Source organism: Gracilinanus agilis, chromosome 5 (assembly GCF_016433145.1).
Source record: "Gracilinanus agilis isolate LMUSP501 chromosome 5, AgileGrace, whole genome shotgun sequence".
Classification (NCBI taxonomy): domain Eukaryota; kingdom Metazoa; phylum Chordata; class Mammalia; order Didelphimorphia; family Didelphidae; genus Gracilinanus; species Gracilinanus agilis.
Genome location: NC_058134.1, coordinates 175,032,779 through 175,052,852, shown reverse-complemented (window position 1 = coordinate 175,052,852; position 20,074 = coordinate 175,032,779).

Sequence of the window (20,074 nt, the reverse complement as noted above, 5' to 3'; positions counted from 1 at the left end):
CTTTCTCTAGCCTCACTGATTAGCCTGTTTGAGCATCCTTTCTGATAATCCCCAATCATCCCTTACCTCACTATATTCCTCATTCTTACCCCTTCCTTCCCACAACTTATCTATTTTTCTTTTTAACAATAAGCACATGACAAAGTGTTCTAAATCTCTAATAATTAGTGAAATGCAAATCAAAACAACTCTGAGGTATCACCTCACACCTATCAGATTGGCTAAAATGATACCAGGGGAGGGTAATGAATGTTGGAGGGGCTGTGGCAAAATTAGGACATTAATGCATTGCTGGTAGAGTTGTTAACTAATACAACCATTCTGGGTGGCAATTTGGTACTATATCCAAAAACCTCTAAAAGACTGCGTGCCCTTCGATCCAGCCATAGTATTGCTTGGTTTTTACCCCAAAGAGATCATAGATTAACAGACTTGAACAAAAATATTTATAGCCACACTGTTTGTGGTGGCAAAAAACTGGAAAATGAAGGGATGCCCTTCAATTGGGGAATGGCTGAACAAATTGTGGTATATGCTGGTGATGGAATAATATAATGGACTTCTGTACTGGTAGCAATACAATGACCCAGGACAATTCTGAGTAATTTAGGGAAAGGAATGCTACCCACATTCAGAGGAAGAACTGCAGGAGTGGAAACACAGAAGAAAAACAACTGCTTAAAAATATGGGTTGGTGCAGACATGGTTGGGAATATAGACCTCAAATGACCACACCAATGCAACTGTCAATAATATGTAAATATGTCTTGATTGATCACACATGTTATAACCAGTGGAAATGTGTGTTGGATATGGAGGGTGAAGGGGAAAGTAAAAGCAAGAATCATGTAATCAATGAAAATTTTTCCAAAAAAATAAAATATTTAAGTCTAAAAAGAAATAAAAGTGAGATGATTGGGGACCTAGCAGTACTAGATCTTAAAATGTAATATAAAACAGTGATCATCAAAACAATATGGTACTGGCTAAGAGACAGAAGGGTGGACCAGTGGAATAGACTTGGGGTAAATGACAGCAAGATAGTGTACAATAAAGACAAAGAACCTACATTTTGGGACAAGAACCCCCTATTTGACAAAAACTGCCTGGAAATTGGAAAACAGTATGGAAAAGATTAGGTTTAGATCAACATCTAACACCCTATACCAAGATGAATTCAGAATGGGTAAATGACTTAAATATAAAGAAGGAAATTAGAAGTAAATTAGATGATCATAGAATAGTATACCTGTCAAATCAATGGGAATGGAAAGAATTTAAGATCAAGCAAGAGATAATGCATATTATAAAATTTAAAATGAGTGATTTTGGTTATATTAAGTTAAAAAGTTTTTTTTTTTTAATGAACAAAACCAATGTAATCAAATTTAGAAGGGAAGTGACAAATTAGGGGGAAATCTATGTTAAAAATATCCCTGACAAAAGTCTAATTTCTCAGATTTTTGTGGAGCTAAATCAATCGTACAAAAAAAATTAAACAATTTTCCATTTGATAAATGGGTAAGGGACATGAATAGGCAGTTTTCACATGATGAAACCAAAACTCTCAATAAGCACATGAAAAGTGTTCTAACTCCCTCCTTATTAGAGAAATACAAATCAAAACCAAACCAAGGAACAACCTCACACTTAGCAGATTGGCTAATATGACAGTAAAGGAAAATAATAAATGATGGAGGGGTTGTTGCAAAATTGGGACATTAATACTTTGCTTGTGGAGCTGTGAATTTACCCAACCATTCTTGAAGATAATTTGAAACTATGCCCAAAAGGTTTTAAAATAATGCCTGCCCTTTGACCTAGCAATATCACTGCTGGGTTTGTACCCCAATGAGACAATGAGGAAAAATACATGTACAAAAATATGTATAGCTGTGCTCCTCATGGTAGCAAAAAATTGGAAAATATGTGAGAATTCCTTGATTTGGGAATGGCTGAAAAATTTGTGGTATCTAATGGTGATGGAATATTATTGTGCTGAAAGGAATAATGAACTGGAGGATTTCCAGGTGAATTAGAAACATCTCCAGGAATTGCTGCAGAGCAAAAGGAGCAGAACCAGGAGAACTATATACACAGAGACTGAAACACTGTGGCACAATAAATTGTAATAAATTTTCTACTTGAAGCAATGCAATGATCTATAATAATCCATAGGAACTTAAGAGAAAGAACTCTATCCACATCCAAAGAAAGAAATGTGGGAGCAGAAACACAGAAGAAAAACATAAGATTGATCACATGGTTCCATGTGGATATGATTGGGGATTTTCTGGCCAATAAAGTTTGGGTGCTCTCTTAATTCTTGCTAATAAGGAGTGGTAGAAGTTGAATGAGTTTGTATGGAAGAGGAATGAAAGGGATGGCTGAGTTTAGGGAAGGAATGGACAATGTGGTAAATTGGATGGCAAGGGAATAGGTGGGGTGTTCAGGAGAGAAAGCTTAAACAGACTAGACAGTCAGGCTAGAGACAGAGGATACTGGGGGAATAGGCTGAACCCTTCCAGGAAGGAAAGGTATCTCTATAGACACAACGAGTTTGGCTAGTCAGAAATTGTTTAAATCTGCCTCGAGGGTTTTTCTTGTCAGTTTCTCAAGTCCCTTGAGGGAGGAGTTGAAGGGCTCCTCCCTGTCAGTGAAATTGTTGGGTTCAGGAGGAAGTCTCAGGTAAGGGCTTCCTCCCAAAATGGATGCCTCTAGTTCCCTCAGAAAGTAAAATAAAATAATTTCTTCCCTCTTCAATCCTTGCCTAATCTTTGATACAATGATTCACCAGAGGGTTTCAATAGGTAATGAGGGGATTTATTAATATTCAGGATTGGTCAGAAAGGAGATAGGGGTATAGGATTTTCTGACAGTCACTAGGGAGAAACTCAAGATGGGGGAGGGTCACAGGAGTGGGTTAGACTGAGAGAGAGCCTGCTCTCCCAGCCAGGAAAGATTTGGTTGCTTTAAAGTAGAGTGTATACTAAATTTATAAAAGAAGGGATAGTTTGATTCAAGGATGTCCTACTTGACCATAGGGAAACTAAATCCACAAAGTGTAATCACTAAAACCCAAAAGCCACCTTTCCTCCCAGAGCCCACAAGGAAATTTAGGAACGATAACAGGGGGATAATATGGAGAGGTCAGGGAGAGATCCAGAGAGATTAGCTAGCTTCAAATTGTTCAGAGACAGAAGCACAGGCCAAAAGCCAAGCCAAAACCCAAAGCAGAGCCTCAGTTGGACCTTCTTCTCTCTTCAAGCCTCAGGTTCCAACTACCCTTCTGTCAGGATTCTAAGGCTTCTAACTGCCAGAAGTTTTCAGTTAACTTTTGCAAGGGCAAAAGCTTTTGTTGCATCTTTGCATTACAATTTTGACTTTAAATGATCACTCTATTGCAAATATTAATAATATGGAAAGAGGTTTGAACAATGATACATATATAACCCAGTGGAATTGCTTATTAGCCCCTGAGGGGGAGGGAAAGAACATGAATTATGTAATCATGCTGAAATATTCTAAATACATAAATAAGTAAATTATTTTGTTAATGGTTGATAATACAAAATTCCAACCAGTCACACAGGATGAAAACTACAAAAAGATAATTGGAATCACCAGTTAAGAGTTCACCAATAATAATGAAGAGAGTAATTCCAGTCAAAATGGTAAAGTCTGATTCCAAAATTTCGATGGTAAGAAATGAGGAGACTCAAGTAATGAATCTAAGTAATTATTTTCTAAGGAGTCTGGCAGTGAAAGAGAGGAAGGATATAGCTAGGATGATAGTGTTGTCTAGCCTTAACTTGGCAAGGTCCTAATATGACCGTAATGATAGCACATGCTGCCATATCAAACTCATTTCCATGTTTTTTTTAAACTGATAGAAAAGCAAAACTTCATTCAATTAACTAGCTATGTGTACATATAAATATATACATATATATATATATATACATACATATACAGAAATACCCTTATGCCATATACAGACATATAAGTATTTACATAAGTATATGTTGTTTATGCATTATGCAATTTGACAATAAGTCAAATCAGGAACCACTAGCCATATCAGAGAGATTATCATATACACACAGGGAATCTCTCCAAATGTGCAATATTTTATGGATATAAGACATTTCATGGATGGACTGGAGAGGACCTATGAACTAGAAGCTTTTAATATTTTGATAATTTTATTTTAATAACATTGATTTCTTTTATAATACATTTTATTTTATTATTTAAAAACATTATTTTAGGAATATATTCATAGACTTCATCATCCAAACTTATTAATAATACTCATACATTTGACTTATATGCCTACATATTTTAAACATAATAAATAACCATAAAAATTTGTTGTCTAGCAAAATTCTAAAAGAAAGGATCATTTCATTCAATAATACAATAATACCCCAATTCAGCTCTTTCATACTTAAAAGAAAAAATGAGGGGGCAGCTGGGTAGCTCAGTGGATTGAGAGTCAGGCCTAGAGACAGGAGGTCCTAGGTTCAAAGCCGGCCTCAGACACTTCCCAGCTGTGCAAGCCTGAGCAAGTCACTTGACCCCCATTGCCTACCCTTATCACTCTTCCACCAAGGAGCCAATACACAGAAGTTAAGGGTTTTAAAAAAAGAATAAATGATATGAGCTGGAGATTTAGAATTTGCCCAAATGATTTTAAAACAAATTGTAGAAAATAAGGGGAAAGTGTTAGGTGGGGAAGGAGTTAGAATTGGTTTATCATCTAAACTCTAAGTAGTGAGATTTTATGAGAGGTGCCAATTTAGTCTTACACAGAGATATTGGTATTTCTCTTCACCACAATGTCCTTGTCCTATTTCTTTGTGGAGCCTATACCATGATTATTAAAACACTCTGGCATCTACCTCAGATTTTCATTCACCTTGCAACAGCTAAGTAGCAATGGAATGAGTTTCAAGCAACAACAGACTGAAGACTACTGGTCCTAACAAATGATTTCACCCTTGAGAGCATTTTTGCTCTCAGACATGAAGTCAGATTAATATGAAAATAGATAGTTGAAAAAAGCAGTTTCTTCAAGTATCAGAGAAAAAGAAAACTCAGGTATTTAGGGAAATGTGCTCCAACAAGCCACTTCTTACCATTCTTGTGTACTGATCTGTTTCCTTTGATGAACGTTCTATATAACATTGTAAATATGAAATTATTATTTTAAAAGGCAGTAGAGCAATGTTTCTAAGGATAGATAATATTTATTTGTCTATTTAAGAGGCAGAGAAAGAATCACTGCTAAAAATTATAGAGATTAAACATTAGAATACAAGAGAAGAAGACCAAAAAGTTGATGTCCTCTAGTAGATGAGAAGTCATGGAACCAAGAGCACAAATAAATGGATTTAAAAAAGATTACCTTGGTAATAAAGACCATTTCTTTTACTGAGAGTAAAACAAAAGAGGGAGCAGTGGGTAGCTCAGTGGATTGATAGCCAGGCCTAGAGACAGGAGGTCCTAGGTTCAAAGCCAGCCTCAGACACTTCCCAGCTGTGTGACCCTGGGCAAGTCACTTGACCCCCATTGCCTACCCTTACCACTCTTCCACCAATGAACTAATACACAGAAGTTAAGGTTTTAAAAATATTTAAAAAAGAGAAGAGAATGGAGAATGACATTGAGAGAATATATATTTCAACATAGGGAGAAAGAAGAATTTTATGACACAGGATCTCAATTTTATATTAGCAAAATTTTAATTGAAGTTCTTTACTGATAAGGATATGAAAGTTAAGTTGAAACACTTGAGGAAAGAAAATGTTTGGTACAGATATAATAGGGAGTGTGCCAATGTGTTTTCAGGGAAGAGTAAAAAGGTTGCTATGCAACAGTGAGAACCCAGTTGGGATTAGATAACACACTTATAATTGGTTACACTCAGCATACATTTACGACTTCCTCCAATGCCATTCATCACTATGAGGAAAGAAACAAAGAAGGGAGATAGTGAGAATTATTCTTAATTGGTATTTGGGAAGTGATGAATAGTGAGAGGTTATAGAGGCAAATCAATTTGAGAGTTGAAGAATATAAAAAGTTGGATCAATTAACATATAATGTCAAGATAGCAAAAGGAAAAACTTTGGCACAAGTAGGGGTGTCAGGTCATGAAATCAGGAAGTGCTAGAGAAACTGGAATGAAAGATGTGTTTCAGATGAAGAATAACGTTTTAAAGGCATGAGGCAAAAGAAGAGGTAGGAGAAAAGTTTAATGTAAAATTGAGGAATTCTAGAATTTTACAGATAGAGTGAGGAGCAAGGACTCCTTTTTTTGGACCACTGGATTTCTTCCTGTGTCTGACTATTCAATTTTCTCATAAATCAATGTAATTTTAAACTCCTCTCATATTCTCAGGTATAAATATCAGCATTCAATATTGCATTATTTACAATATTAATAGGCTTAGTCTTGATTTCCTACAAGTCACCACTGATAAAGATGTGGAGAAAATATAGCTTTAAAATGCCAACATATAGTCAACCACCAGTCATTATGATAGTTCCCACCTGTACTATTATTTGCATTCCCACAGAATTTCTGAAAAACAGCTTTTGAGAGTCATCTGCTATGATCTACATCAAGAAACCAAAATCTACCAGAATTTTCGTTCAATAAAACATTTGTTCATGTGTAAATTTGCCACAGTTCAAGCCAGTGAGGAATTTTATGATCTATCTGGAAAAAATGTTGCATGAAGATGGGGTGAGAGATGGAGTGGAGAAGTGGGGAAGGGCAATTGGAATGAAAAATGTATGTAGCAATGATTTTTAAAAAAAGAATTAAAAAGGAGAAAAGAGAAAAGAAAGGACTAAAAATTGCAAAATAAACATATGTGATAATGAAGGGACATACATACAGGTTACTGATATTCATAGAGCTAACAACGAAAACCTGCAAGATTATTTCATAAAACTCACTCATTGTGTAGGAGAAAACTCTTCCCCAGAGTGTTATCACCCAAAATGATACAGTTAATAGATATCTGTGTAATATGTGAAGAATAGAGGCAATACTGGTACTAGTTGACTAAGAAGCAAAAGAAAACAACAAAATAAAAGAGGGCATTACAGAAAAAAACTTATTCAATAACGTTTTTTGGTTTGTTTTTGCAACAGGTGCAACTCAAAAATCAGTTATGCTCCATGTCAGGAAAAAAGTTATCAAGCCAAAACAAAAAAAAATTTATCCTTTTCAAAATATACCAATAAATATTTCCAATTATGCATGTAAATTTTTGAAATTGGCTGATGGTTCCAGTGTATTCTGAATGCCTGGACTCTATTACTGAGTATTAAAAAGGTAAGGAAATGGCTTAGAGCATTTTTCCCAAGTGGTTCTTGGCAAAATTAGTAAACAGAATTTCCCTTTAAGTGGACCTGTCTTTTAAGTAAGAGAAATAAGTATCTTGGTGTAGATTCAATTCAATTCCCAGTCAATCCCCAGTCAGATTAGTTTTAGACTTCTTGTGCCTTACTGGTGATGTGCTAATGAAATTAGGTGCCTGAAGCTTGTCATTTCCTTGTTAATAGTCTTCTGGGTATGCCTGTAGGCCCTTAAGCTAGAGAAGACTGTAATTCACTTGACATCAGTGAGTTATTTATAGAAAATTGGCGTTGGGAACTGCTACCAATATAAAATAAGGTTCTGCTTTATTTCCTATATGAAGATGTGTTTGCCTAAAATCTTTATGTGTTTGAAATGTTAGGTAGAAGATGACATGCTTTTCATTTTATATTTCACTAATGCTAGGTGTTCACAAAGTTGTAAGACAAGTTTTAACTTTCAAAGTTAGCTCTTCTACTAAAGATTATAATTAGTATTTTGGACTTTATCTCTGCCACCTTTATCTTTCTTGTTCCCCAAAAGTGTGTGTGTGTGTGTGTGTGTGTGTGTGTGTGTGTGTGTGTGTGTGTTTGTGTGTATTCCTTTATCTTTGTATTTGTGTGTAATTTTACTCTTGAAAGACAAGCTTACATTTCATCTTTTTTTTAATCCTTAACTCCTGTGTATTGGCTCCTAGGTAGAAGAGTGTTAAGGGTGGGCAATGGGGGTCAAGTGACATGCCCAGGGTCACACAGCTGGGAAGTGTCTGAGGCAGGCTTTGAACTTAGGACCTCCTGTCTCTAGGCCTGACTCTCAATCCACTGAGCTACCCTGCTGCCCCTACATTTCATCTTTTGCTAAGGTATAGGATTGGTTTCAGTAGAAATTAGTTAATTCTCAAAGCACAGCTCGCAGATGCCCAACAGATTTACTTTTGAGTTGCATAAGTTAAATTGCTTTAACTTGTAAAGGCTGAATAAATCTTTTACCACCATCCCTTATTTTCCTTTAGGTCCTTTATGTATAATTTAAAGAAAATCCAGCATTATTGAAGTGAAGCCTTACTTACCTGCAATTGAAACGTGGAAGTTTTTTTGGAAAACATGGGTTCAAATCCCAGCTGACCTGAGTTTGCCAACTAAAATAGATTTATTGAGTTTTGTGTTTATTAGAGATATAATAATTAGTTTGCAGTTATATTTTAAATCTTCAATTTCTCAAATATGTCTATACTCTAAAAACAAATAATTTCCATTTTTTCCATGAGTTACACATTGTTATATTTTATTTTATTTTTAAACCCTTACCTTCCATCTTGGAGCCAATACTGTGTATTGGCTTCAAGGCAGAAGAATGGTAAGGGTAGGCAATGGGGGTCAAGTGTTATATTGAATCTCTGGGAGCTTGAAGTTCATTCAATGATTGACAGATAAGTCTGTTGGATAGAATGTTCCCAGGGAGGCATGCGAAAGGCAGGAGGGGGCAGTTGAGAACCCTGAGCAGAGATTTTGGGTCTTTGACCTGTGCTGAGGCTAGAGATCGGTGGATCCTGGTCTTGGAGTGAGAGGGTGCAAACATCTCTCTGCAAGCTCTTCCTGTCCTTGATATACCATTATCAACCTGTGCTTGACCACCACCTCAGTGTCTACTGTCCCTAGATATTAGGAGTTTCATCATCTAGCTATCTAGGTTTCCCAGGGCCGGGGAGGAATCCAGGAAGTTGGCAGGAGATGAAGAAGAGGGTGGAAAGGGTGGATAAATCTCAACTGTTAAGGCTAAGATCTATAGAAGAAGAAGCTGAAGATTTCCCAGCAGTTTACCTACTCTGGTTTAGTCCTGGCCAGGCTGAACCAGAGGGAAGCTAACATTATTTCTTCATTTGCCAGCAGTTGAGAATTTATTAGTAATAATTAAAGTAGGGTCTCCAGTACCTCAGTCCTTTACCCTTATCCTTCCTATTAATATATAAAGTTTAAAGTACCTTCCTAAATCAGTTTCAAAGCTTGTTTTGGGAAGGGAGACAAGCAGCCAGAATATCGTCATTATCCTAGCATAAGAGTCCATATCAATACTATCAATTAACCCCAGGTGGGTCCTGAAGGGATAAACCTCTTTGACCTGAAGGATCCTGCCTGGGCAACTGTTATAAAGGAGAAGTGTCATCTTATTCCTCTCTGTACATCATTTCTACCACCTCAAATAGATACAAGTGACCTCCTTTAATTATAACACAAGTGACTTGCCCAGGGTCACACAGCTTGGAAGTGTCTGAGGCCAGACTTGAACCTAGGACCTCCTATCTCTAGGCCTGGTTCTCAATCCACTGAGCTACCCAGCTGGCCCCCCATTGTTATATATTTAAAGGGAATTTAAATGCCATCTCCTCATTTTCATAAACTTTGCAACTGGAGGCTATTGAAGTTACCAAGGAGCAAAGTAAAAAAACAAAACAAAACAAAACAAAAAAAAACCCCACAGAATTTAGGGTTAGAGTTAGTGACAATAATAATAATAATTATTATAGTTAATATTTACATAATGTATTAAAAAGTACAAAGCTATTTACAAATATAATTTCACTTAATCTAAATCATCTTCATCATTCTTTAGGGTCCCATAACTTTGACTCAAAGGCATTTAGATGTTATTTTCATTTTCCATCATATCTTTTAATTGGTCTTATATATTTCCTTTCTTCATTTCTTTTATGCCTAATTTTATAACATCCTATATTCTTTTCATGCCTTTTAATGAGTAGATAGTATAATCTGCTAGTTCCATGTTAAAGGACTTTTGTGAAATATTATCCCATTGTTGCTCATATATTTTCTTCTACTTTAATACTCTCAAGGCTTTGTATTACTTTTTTTATGAATTTATTTTTTTAAACCCTTAACTTCTGTGTATTGGCTAATAGGTGGAAGAGTGGTAAGGGTGGGCAATGGGGGTCAAGTGACTTGCCCAGGGTCACATAGTTGGGAAGTGTCTGAGGTCAGATTCAACCTAGGACCTCCAATCTCTAGGTCTGACTCCCAATCCTCTGAGTTACCCAGCTGCTCCCTCTATTACAATTTAAGGACTAAAAAAGGCTGCTTCTGTGAGTTGATCAATACAGTTAATATGGCTTGAAATTTTGGGGGATCATGGTAAATAAAAGCATAAAATTTCCCATCTTTGGGAAGTTGCCTTTTTATGTAAATTTTTATATACATACATACATACATATATATATATACAGATGTATTGATACAGTAATTTGATATGCTTTTATTGACTTTTTCTAATCAACAATCATTAGTAATATTTATTTATTTTTCTCTTTTTCTGCTTTTCCCCCCATTTTTCAAGTTTAAGTTTTAGAACAGTCTCACATAAGGAGGTTAGTAGAGTGTTTTTTATTTGAGTTTCCGAAACTGTTTTGAAGGACAAGTCCTAAAAAACTATAGAGGTACTGGAGGGAAGTGTAGTTTTGTGAACCAATAGTTTATTAAATGTGTAGGTATATGTGACATGATCAGATCTGCACTTTAGGAAAATCACTTTGGTGACTAAATGGAATATAGAACTAGAGTGGAAAGATCTTGCACAAGCAGAGCAATGATCAGCTTGGTTGATAGAAAAAATATGAGGAGATAAGGACCTACACCTTGGTGGTGTGGTTTTAGATGAGAGAAAGGTGAATATTCAAAAAATACTAAAAATCAAAAGTGCAGTTGGTCAAGTCCAGGTGTGGATGTTGCTGTTTCTGAAGAAGAAAAGGAAGGAGGAGGAAGAGGAGAAGGAAGGGAGGACAAAGAAGATAGGCAGAGAGGCAGTAGGAGAACCAATTCCTAATACATAATCTTCATTTGATAGATTTGCTACAAAGCTATATGCCCCTGTTAGAGAACCAATAGCACTACTCCCTTCCCCAACTTTTAGGGTGCCTGAGGACATTTGTTGCATGAACTTCCCCTCTGCCCAGCAGCCCAATGGGAGCACTTCCTCACTCTCCTGTCTGAGGTAAGAAGGCATGGAGGGGCTCCTATGGGGCATGAGGGTTGAGGTTTGGGCACTTGGTCTCTAAGGTCTCTAAAAGGTGTACCTTCACTACTATATACCATTTTAACATTCTTCAATTCAGACATGGAAAAATCTATTTTAAAGCTAAAGTCAATTTTCACCATAGAAAAGTTCTCTCTCATATATGTTTTATCAATATTTAGATATGACTTTATGTAAAATTGTTTTATAATTATGTTCATGTAGTTACTGGTTTTATGTTGGCAAGAATACTCCCAGATATCTAATTCTTCCAGTGATTATTTTAAATGGAATATCTCTATTTCTACTTACAGGTTTTTGTTAGGAATATATAAAAATGTTGATGATTAATGTGAGGTTTTTTATATCCTACTTAGCTAAAATTTTTTATTGTTTCAAATAACGTTTTTAGTTGAAATTTTAGGATTTTCCACATAGACCATCATGTCCACTGCAAATAGAAATAATTTTATTATGTCTTTGCCCATTTTGATCCCTTCGATTTCTTTTTTTATCTTGATTTTGCTAGCATTTATGAAACTGTGTTAAATAATATTGATCATAATGCACATCCTTGTTTCACTCCTGATCTTATATGGAACACTTCTAGTTTATTTCCAATACTAATAATACTTGCTGGTGGTTTTAAGTAGCTCCTTCATATTGTTTTCAGAAAAAAAATCCATTTATAGTTATTCTTTCCAGTGTTTTTAATAATGAGTGTTGTATTTTTCAAAGGCTTTTTCTGTATCTGTTGATATAATCATATTTTATTGCATTTGTTATCAATACAATCAATTGTATAGATTTTCCATATATTAAACTATCTCTGCATTTATCTTTAAATCATATTTGGTCACATTGTTTAAGCTCTGTGATATATTTTTGTAATCTCTTAGCTAGTATTTTATTTAGGATTTTTACATCCATATTCATTAATTAAAATTGGATTATAATTTTTTTTCTATTTTTGTTCTTCCTGGTTTAGGTATCAGAATCATATTTGTTTCATATGAGTTTGTTAAAACTCCTTCCTTGCCTTTTATTTCAAATTATTTAATATTGCAATTAAGTCGATCTCTAAATACTTAGTAGAATTCACCTGTAAATCCATCTGCTTCTGGTTTCTTTTTCTTAGAATGTTCCATTTGCCCTGCTTAATTTCTTTTTCTAAAATAGGTTTATTTAGGTATTCTATCTCCTCTCTGGATAGTCCAAGATAATGTTTTTGTAAGTATTCTTCCATTTTACATACATTGTTAAATTTCTTTGCATGTAATTGAGCAAAATAATTCCTAATAATTGCTTTAATTTCATGTTTATTGGTATTATATTTATCCTTTTCATCTTTAATGCTTGCAATTTTGATTTCTACTTTTTAATAATATTTAACAATGGTTTATCTATTTTGTTGATTTTTGATAAAATCAACTCCTATATTTATCTATTACTTCAATTGTTTTGTTAAATTCAATTTTATTGATATCTTCTTTAATTTTTAGAACGTCACATTTAGTTTTTAATTGGATTTTTAATTTGTTCTTTTTCTAGTTTTTTAATTGCATTCGTACTTCATTGATTTTTCTTTTCCTTATCTTAATATAAGCATTCAGAGATATAAATTTTGAGACAACATGCCTACATGTTGTCTCATTATTACAATTTTCTTTAATGAAATTATTTATTGTTCCTAAGATTTGTTCTATAATCTACTCATTCTTTAAGATGAAGTTATTTTATATCAAAATATTTTTAATTTGTGTTTTTTATATAAAACTTATTTACATTATAGTCTAAAAAGGATGCTTTTAATGTATCTGCTTTTCTACATTCAACTAACAATGTTTTGTGTCCTAATATATGGTCAATTTTAATAAAAGTTCCATATATCACTGAAGAAGCTTACATTCTATGGGAAAAGACATGTGGATATATAAAAATATATAAAAATCACCCAAGGTAACAATGGAAGGAAGTATGCTGAGTACTTGGGGTACTGGGAAATGTATCCTATAGAGAATGATATGATGTGTGAGCTGAGTTTTTAAGTGAAAAAAAGAGAGACTATATGACAGAGTTGAGGATTATATTGGAGGAACAGAATATACAATTTATATCAACTTGTTTCAGATATTGTTAAATTGTTCTTATAATTTCTCTGCATCATGAACACTACCAGATTAGATAGCAAATCATTTCCTGAAATAATTTTAATTATTTTCCTTAAGACATATGGTGTTAATAATAATTATACCATAATAGGCCATGGAACTTATGATGGCTGTTTGCTAATCCATTCATTCTCTCCCAATTTGGTCTATAATGTAAATGGGGGTATACTATTGCAAGTTATCTGCCTTTAGTGATTGATTCTGTTCCCACAGAATAAAAATGAAGTAGACTAGTCTACATGGAAATAGAATTCTCAAACTCATTAACACATTTTTAATGGTCTTATTAGAAAAGTGCTCTAATGTATTAAACATTTCATGACTGTTTATTCAGTAAGTCATGATTTGATCTGCAGGATAAGTAAATTCATACATACTACAGTGACATCATTTATATGGGAGTCTAACTTTCTCTTCTACACAGAATAAAGTACCAGAGAATGAGAAAATAAATAATTCCATAAGGCCACCATTATCTCATCTTTAAAACCAGAGTAACAATGTAAAACTATTTCATTAGGCATGATGATTAAGGCAGCTAACTGGCAATTAGAATAACATTTTGTAAGCATGTTGCTATATGTAAATATTAAGTTCCTTGGTGTTTGAGATTTTGATAAGAAGCCCAAACTACAAAGTGACATGCAATTTGAAAAGATAATGGGCTAATTTATACTTAAAATGATACATTAAAAGTAGGAATATCTTGCTTATTGGTACTATCACCTTAAGGAGGATTTAATAAAATGGAAGAATAAGGATATACATACTCATCATAATTATGTATTACTTTCTTTCATAAATAATCTTACTTAAATCATGAAGAGTTCAGTTGTGTTTACATGTATTATTTATCATCCAAAGCAAGTGTACTACACATTCTTTTTATACATTTATGCATTTTTTTGAAAAAAATAGAGAAATTGATTTATTCATGATGTGTTCAGGAGACACAGAAATCCCCAAAGTGATGCTAATTTTAAAATTAAATATACATAAATTAAATGAAATCTCCACATTACTCTGGGAGAGAAATAATTCTTAGGAAATACATGGAATTCATTATGAGCCATTAAAGAGGCATTCGGTAATTTCTAACAGTGAGAACAATTTATAAAATAAACTTGCACTTTTTTCATTTTCTAATCATGAAGCTTATTTAGTTTGATGAAATCCAAAAGCTTTTTGGAGTACTCTTCTGTAAATCTAATATTATATTTTCTTTTTCTTCCTTCCCTTCCTTCTTCATTCCTTCATTCCTTTCTTTCTTTATCTTATAGCTCTGTCTATTTCTATGTTCATTTTTCTGTTTCTTTCTCTATTTCTTTTGATCTCTGTCTCTTTGTCTGTCTCTGTTTCTCCATCCTTCATATCTTTGTTCATTTAGAGGGGATCCAAAGCAAGACAGCCTGCCTTCCTGTAATTTATATATTTTTTAATACTGTTGAAGGATATTCCCCTACCTCACTCGTTATTCTTGTAGCTGTTGATATTTTGTTATCATTAAGTCTTCAAATATTCTAGGGATAGAAGTACAAAAGTGAGACATTCCCTTCCTTTAAGATGCTTATATTCTACAAAGATGTCATCAAAACCTTCTTGAGCTATTTAAATTTTGTGACTGTTTCACTGTTTGGGAAAATTGGTTTCATAAGCTTTATTTTTGCTCTATTTAGTAGAAAATATTTGTCCTCCAAGGAATATCTTTCAAGATTCTTCAGAAACAAGACCGTTTATATCCATACATCATTCCCATTTAAGAGATTTTTTCTCTTTTTACTCGGGAAAAATGGCAATTTATCTCTATTATTTTTTTCATTAGCTGTTTTTTGGCAATCCTTTTCTTCTCAAATTCAACTTTCTGTTTTGCACCCCATTCACCTACTTTTAGAATTTTACTTAATGTATTAATTTAATTTACTTCCTTCCTTTTGGATCACTATCTAATTTTTACACTCTTTTTTCTTTCAATCAAGTATTTAAATGATTCATCTCTTCCCTTCCCCTCTTAATTTATTTATGTTTCCTTTTAAATTTGTTTTCTTCAGTTTCTTGTAAAAAGTGAGATTTTTCCTAATTCTGTTCACTATTTGTCTTTCCTTTCTGTCTATTCTGGCCTTTTGTTCTTTTGGTCTGTGGTCTTCAAACTTTACTCAATTTTATGTCTTTATTATTTATGCAATAAAACTTTCAGAGGTACCAATTTCATTTTTTTCTCTACAATTTCTGGGTTATGGTTCTTTAAATATTACTCCTTTCCATTGTACCTCTATTTAGAAATAAGACCTCCTGCAGGTAATAGAGAGGATATTACTGCAAAGTGAGAATTTTCTCATGTACTTCATTTTTGAGTTTATTATTAATCTTTGCCCTATTCATAGTTTTTTTTTTATGGAAAGCACTTTACTTTTGTCTTTTTTTTTTTTGCTTTTTTGTCCTTTTAGCATAGAAAATGACACGTAATAATTTTTAAATAAATACTTCTGGATTAGTTGGCCTAGGTGCTATTCAATTTCCAAAATACTGATCAAGCTGAGTCTCCTACTCCTACTAAATTCAAGACCCAGTTCTTATCACTACGCTCTGCATCTTCTATATTCTAATGGACTAATTCAGTGAATTGATAATATAATTTTCTTTTATTTTGTCTTTCCGGTATGGATAGTAAGACCAGTGGCTTTGGTATTATAAATCTCATCAGATATTCCCCCCGCACCCCCGTTTTACTATCATTAAGGAGGTCAATGTAATGGTAAATGCAATAGGGAAATCCACTTTCGCTTGTACTCTAAGAACTTTCATAAGACTTGCAAGAAGCTTAGTTAAACTTTTCCCTGTACTGAGTGCTTGTACTTACCAGATAGTTGAACAAATTATTTCTGTGGATTTTTCTGTGATAGATTCTTTTATAATCCTGGATTATAGGAAGAAAAGAACTTATTTGAAGTTAGCCTTTAAGGCCCTATTTTGTTATTCCAAATTAAACACTTTCCCCCCTGTAATCAATATGGCCACAATAACAGAAAAACATATTCTCTAAAACTCTTGGTTTTGTACATTATGAAGATGTTTGCTACTATGGAAAATCTATGAACACCTGTGGATTCCCATCTCATTGTTTCATCAAAGAAGCTTTCCATTCATATGTAGATCATTTTTATTATTTATAAATTATATATGATTACATATATTTGATACATGCATATTATATATGATTATAAATACTTACTTTTTCCAGATTGCTTGTCAATATGAGTTTTTTTGTTTTCTGATATTTTTCAATCTGTGTTCTCTCCCTCTCCCCTTTATGCCTCAAGAAGGAAGGTTATATAAGTTGTACTTATATTATCATATAATCCATAATTGATATTGCTTACACTAGAGAATAATTCATCAAGGAAATAGAATAAAGAATGTTATATTTAAATTTGCATTTGGATTCTCTCTGTTCCTTATATTTTGGTGAATCTCTTGTAGTTATCCTGCATTCTTATCTTGCTGACTATAGTTAAGTTATTCACAATTGATCATCATACATTATTGTTGTTACTATGTTCAAACTTCTTGTTCTGCTTACTTCATTTTGCATCACTTCATATAAGTTTTTCCCAGAGTTTGTTTTTCTGATCATATTTTTGTAATTTCTTATGGAACAATAGTATTCCATTACAATAATATACCATTACTTGTTCAGGCATTCTGCAAGTGAGGGAAATTTTTTTTTTGTTTCCAGTTTTTGCCACCACAAAAAGCTGCTATGTATATTTTTATATAGATAGGTTCTTTTCCCCTATCTTTAGTATCTTTGAGATATAGCTCTAGTATTGTTATTGCTGCGTCAAATGTTATGCACAGTTTTTGAGCATGGTTCTACTTATCTCCAGAATTTTTAACTCTACCAGCAGTGTCTTTGTGTCTTAATTTTTCCACATCCTCTTCAACACCGATCATTTTCTTCTTTTTTCTTTTTTTTTCATGTTAATCAATCTGAAGACTGTGAGGAGGTACTGCAGCAATTTTAAAATTTGCATTGTCCAATCAGTGGTGATTTGGATCATTTTTTCATGTGATCAGAGATTGTTAATTTCTTCATCCGTGAATTGCTCTGTATTTTTATAACTACGAATCAGTTCTCTTTATTTGAGAAATAAAGACTTCATCATAGATATTTGCTATAGATTTTCCCCTTTTGTGTTGTTTGTTTTTTAATCTTGGCTGCAAAGTTTTTGTTTGTGCAGAAACATTTTTATTTAATTAGGTCATTCTTATAAAATAACATTTACCCTTTGACCCAGCCATACCAATGTTGGATTTGTACCCAAAAAAGATAATAAGGAAAAAGCCTTGGGCAAAAATATTTATAGTTGCACTCCTTCTTGTGGCAAAAAATTGAAAAAATGAGGGGATGTCCAACAATTGGGGAATGGCTGAATAAATTGTGGTGTGTGATGGTGATGGAATACTATTGTGCTGAAAGGAAAAATGAACTGCAGGAATTCCATGTGAACTGGAAAAACCTCCAGGAATTGATGCAGAGAAAAGGGAGTAGAATCAGTAGAATATTGTACACAGAGATTGATACATAATGACACAATCAAATGTAATACTACCAGCAGCAATGCAATGACCCAGGACAATCCAGAGGACCTTATGAGAAAAAACTATCCACATGTAGAGAAAGAACTGTGGGAGCAGCAACACAGAAGAAAAGCATTTGCTTAATCATGTAGTTCAATGGGGATATGATTAGGGTTTTGATGTTAAAGGATGACTCTACTGAAAATATGAATAACATGGAAATAGGTTTTGAACAATGATACATGTATAATCGAGTGGAACTGCTTGTCAGCTTCAGGAGGGGGGAGAAATAGTGGAAAGGGAAATCATGAATCATGTAACCATGGAAAAATTCTCAATAAAAATAATAACATTTAAAGGAATAAAAAATCACTCTACAGGGCAATAGTTGTTGCTGTCTTCTTGCTTATTTTTTTTAAACCTGTGAACTTTTCCATTGCTTTCAGATGATTTGAAAACAATTCACAGTGTCTTCACAATCATAGCTCTTAAATGTATTTAGTGAGGTGCAGCTGCTTCTTCTGACTTCATTTTCTTAAGTGCTATCTACAACTCCTTCACCCAGGACATCTATTACTAAAGTGATGAATTTACTTTGTTTTAATGTCACCTAAAGGCATTATATGACAATTGAACCTAATGCAAGTTCATGCAATGCAGTCTTCTAGGACTTTCATTGCACCTGATCCTAGGAAGTATGATCTTTGATAATGATGATAAAAGAATCAAAATTTAAAGAGCCTCTGGAGGCAATTGAGTCCAGTCCCAAATAAGAACCACTACACAGGGGTGAACTGGAGCAAGATCAAATTCAACCCTGAGTCTATTTTGAAATTTTCATCATGTACATTTTAACTTCATAATTACAATGTTAAAAATTCAAGTTGAACCTAAATGTATGGGTGCATCTATTGGTCAGTGTATATATATATTATATATATATATATAATATATATATATTACACATATATACATACATAGATATAGATAATATAAAGCTATGCACAAATATAAGTCCATCTTTAGACATTTATCAGAACATTACTTCTATTAAAAACTCTGATACAAACTGATTCTCCCCTTCAAATTATAATCCTTTCTTGAGGACAACTACAATGTCACACGCAATTTCTACACAATAACTTTCCTTAGGTTTTTATGTTAGTATATGTTGTGGCATGTTGATATATAAATAGCTTCTCTAACAGACTAGCAATTTTTTGTTGATTAGTGAATTGTGTAAATATGTGGGATTTTTCTATTTATGGAATGCCAGAGTAATGTGGTTATTGACTCTTGTATATTGTGTAGCAAATATATTCCATTCTTCAACCATTCTATTTCTTAGAATAATATGAGCTTAATGATTACCTCTTTGTAGCAGAATTTGAGATCTGAAGCTACTAGATGACCATACTTTACTATTTTTTTGATTTCCTGGATATTCTTGACTCTTTGTTTTCCAGATAAATTTTTATTCTTTATTCTAGCTCTTTTATTCTTTTTTTTCCCTTTTTTTTTAAACCCTTAACTTCTGTGTATTGGTTCATAGGTGGAAGAGTGGTAAGGGTGAGCAATGGGGGTCAAGTGACTTGCCCAGGGTCATACAGCTGGGAAGTGTCTGAGGCCGGCTTTGAACCTAGGACCTCCCGTCTCTAGGCCTGACTCTCAATCCACTCAGCTACCCAGCTGCTCCAACTCTTTTATTCTTTATTCTAGCTCTAACTATTTAAATAATTCTTTGGTAGCTTGATTGGTATAGTCCTAAATAAGAAAAAAAATGAACTGAGGTAGTACTTTAAATTTTTATAATATTGGCTCAGTCTATGAATGAACAATCAATATATCTCTAAATGTTTTGAATACCTTTACTGGTGTGAACTGTTTCCTAATTATGTTTATATGGTAGCTGTTTATATCTTGGCAA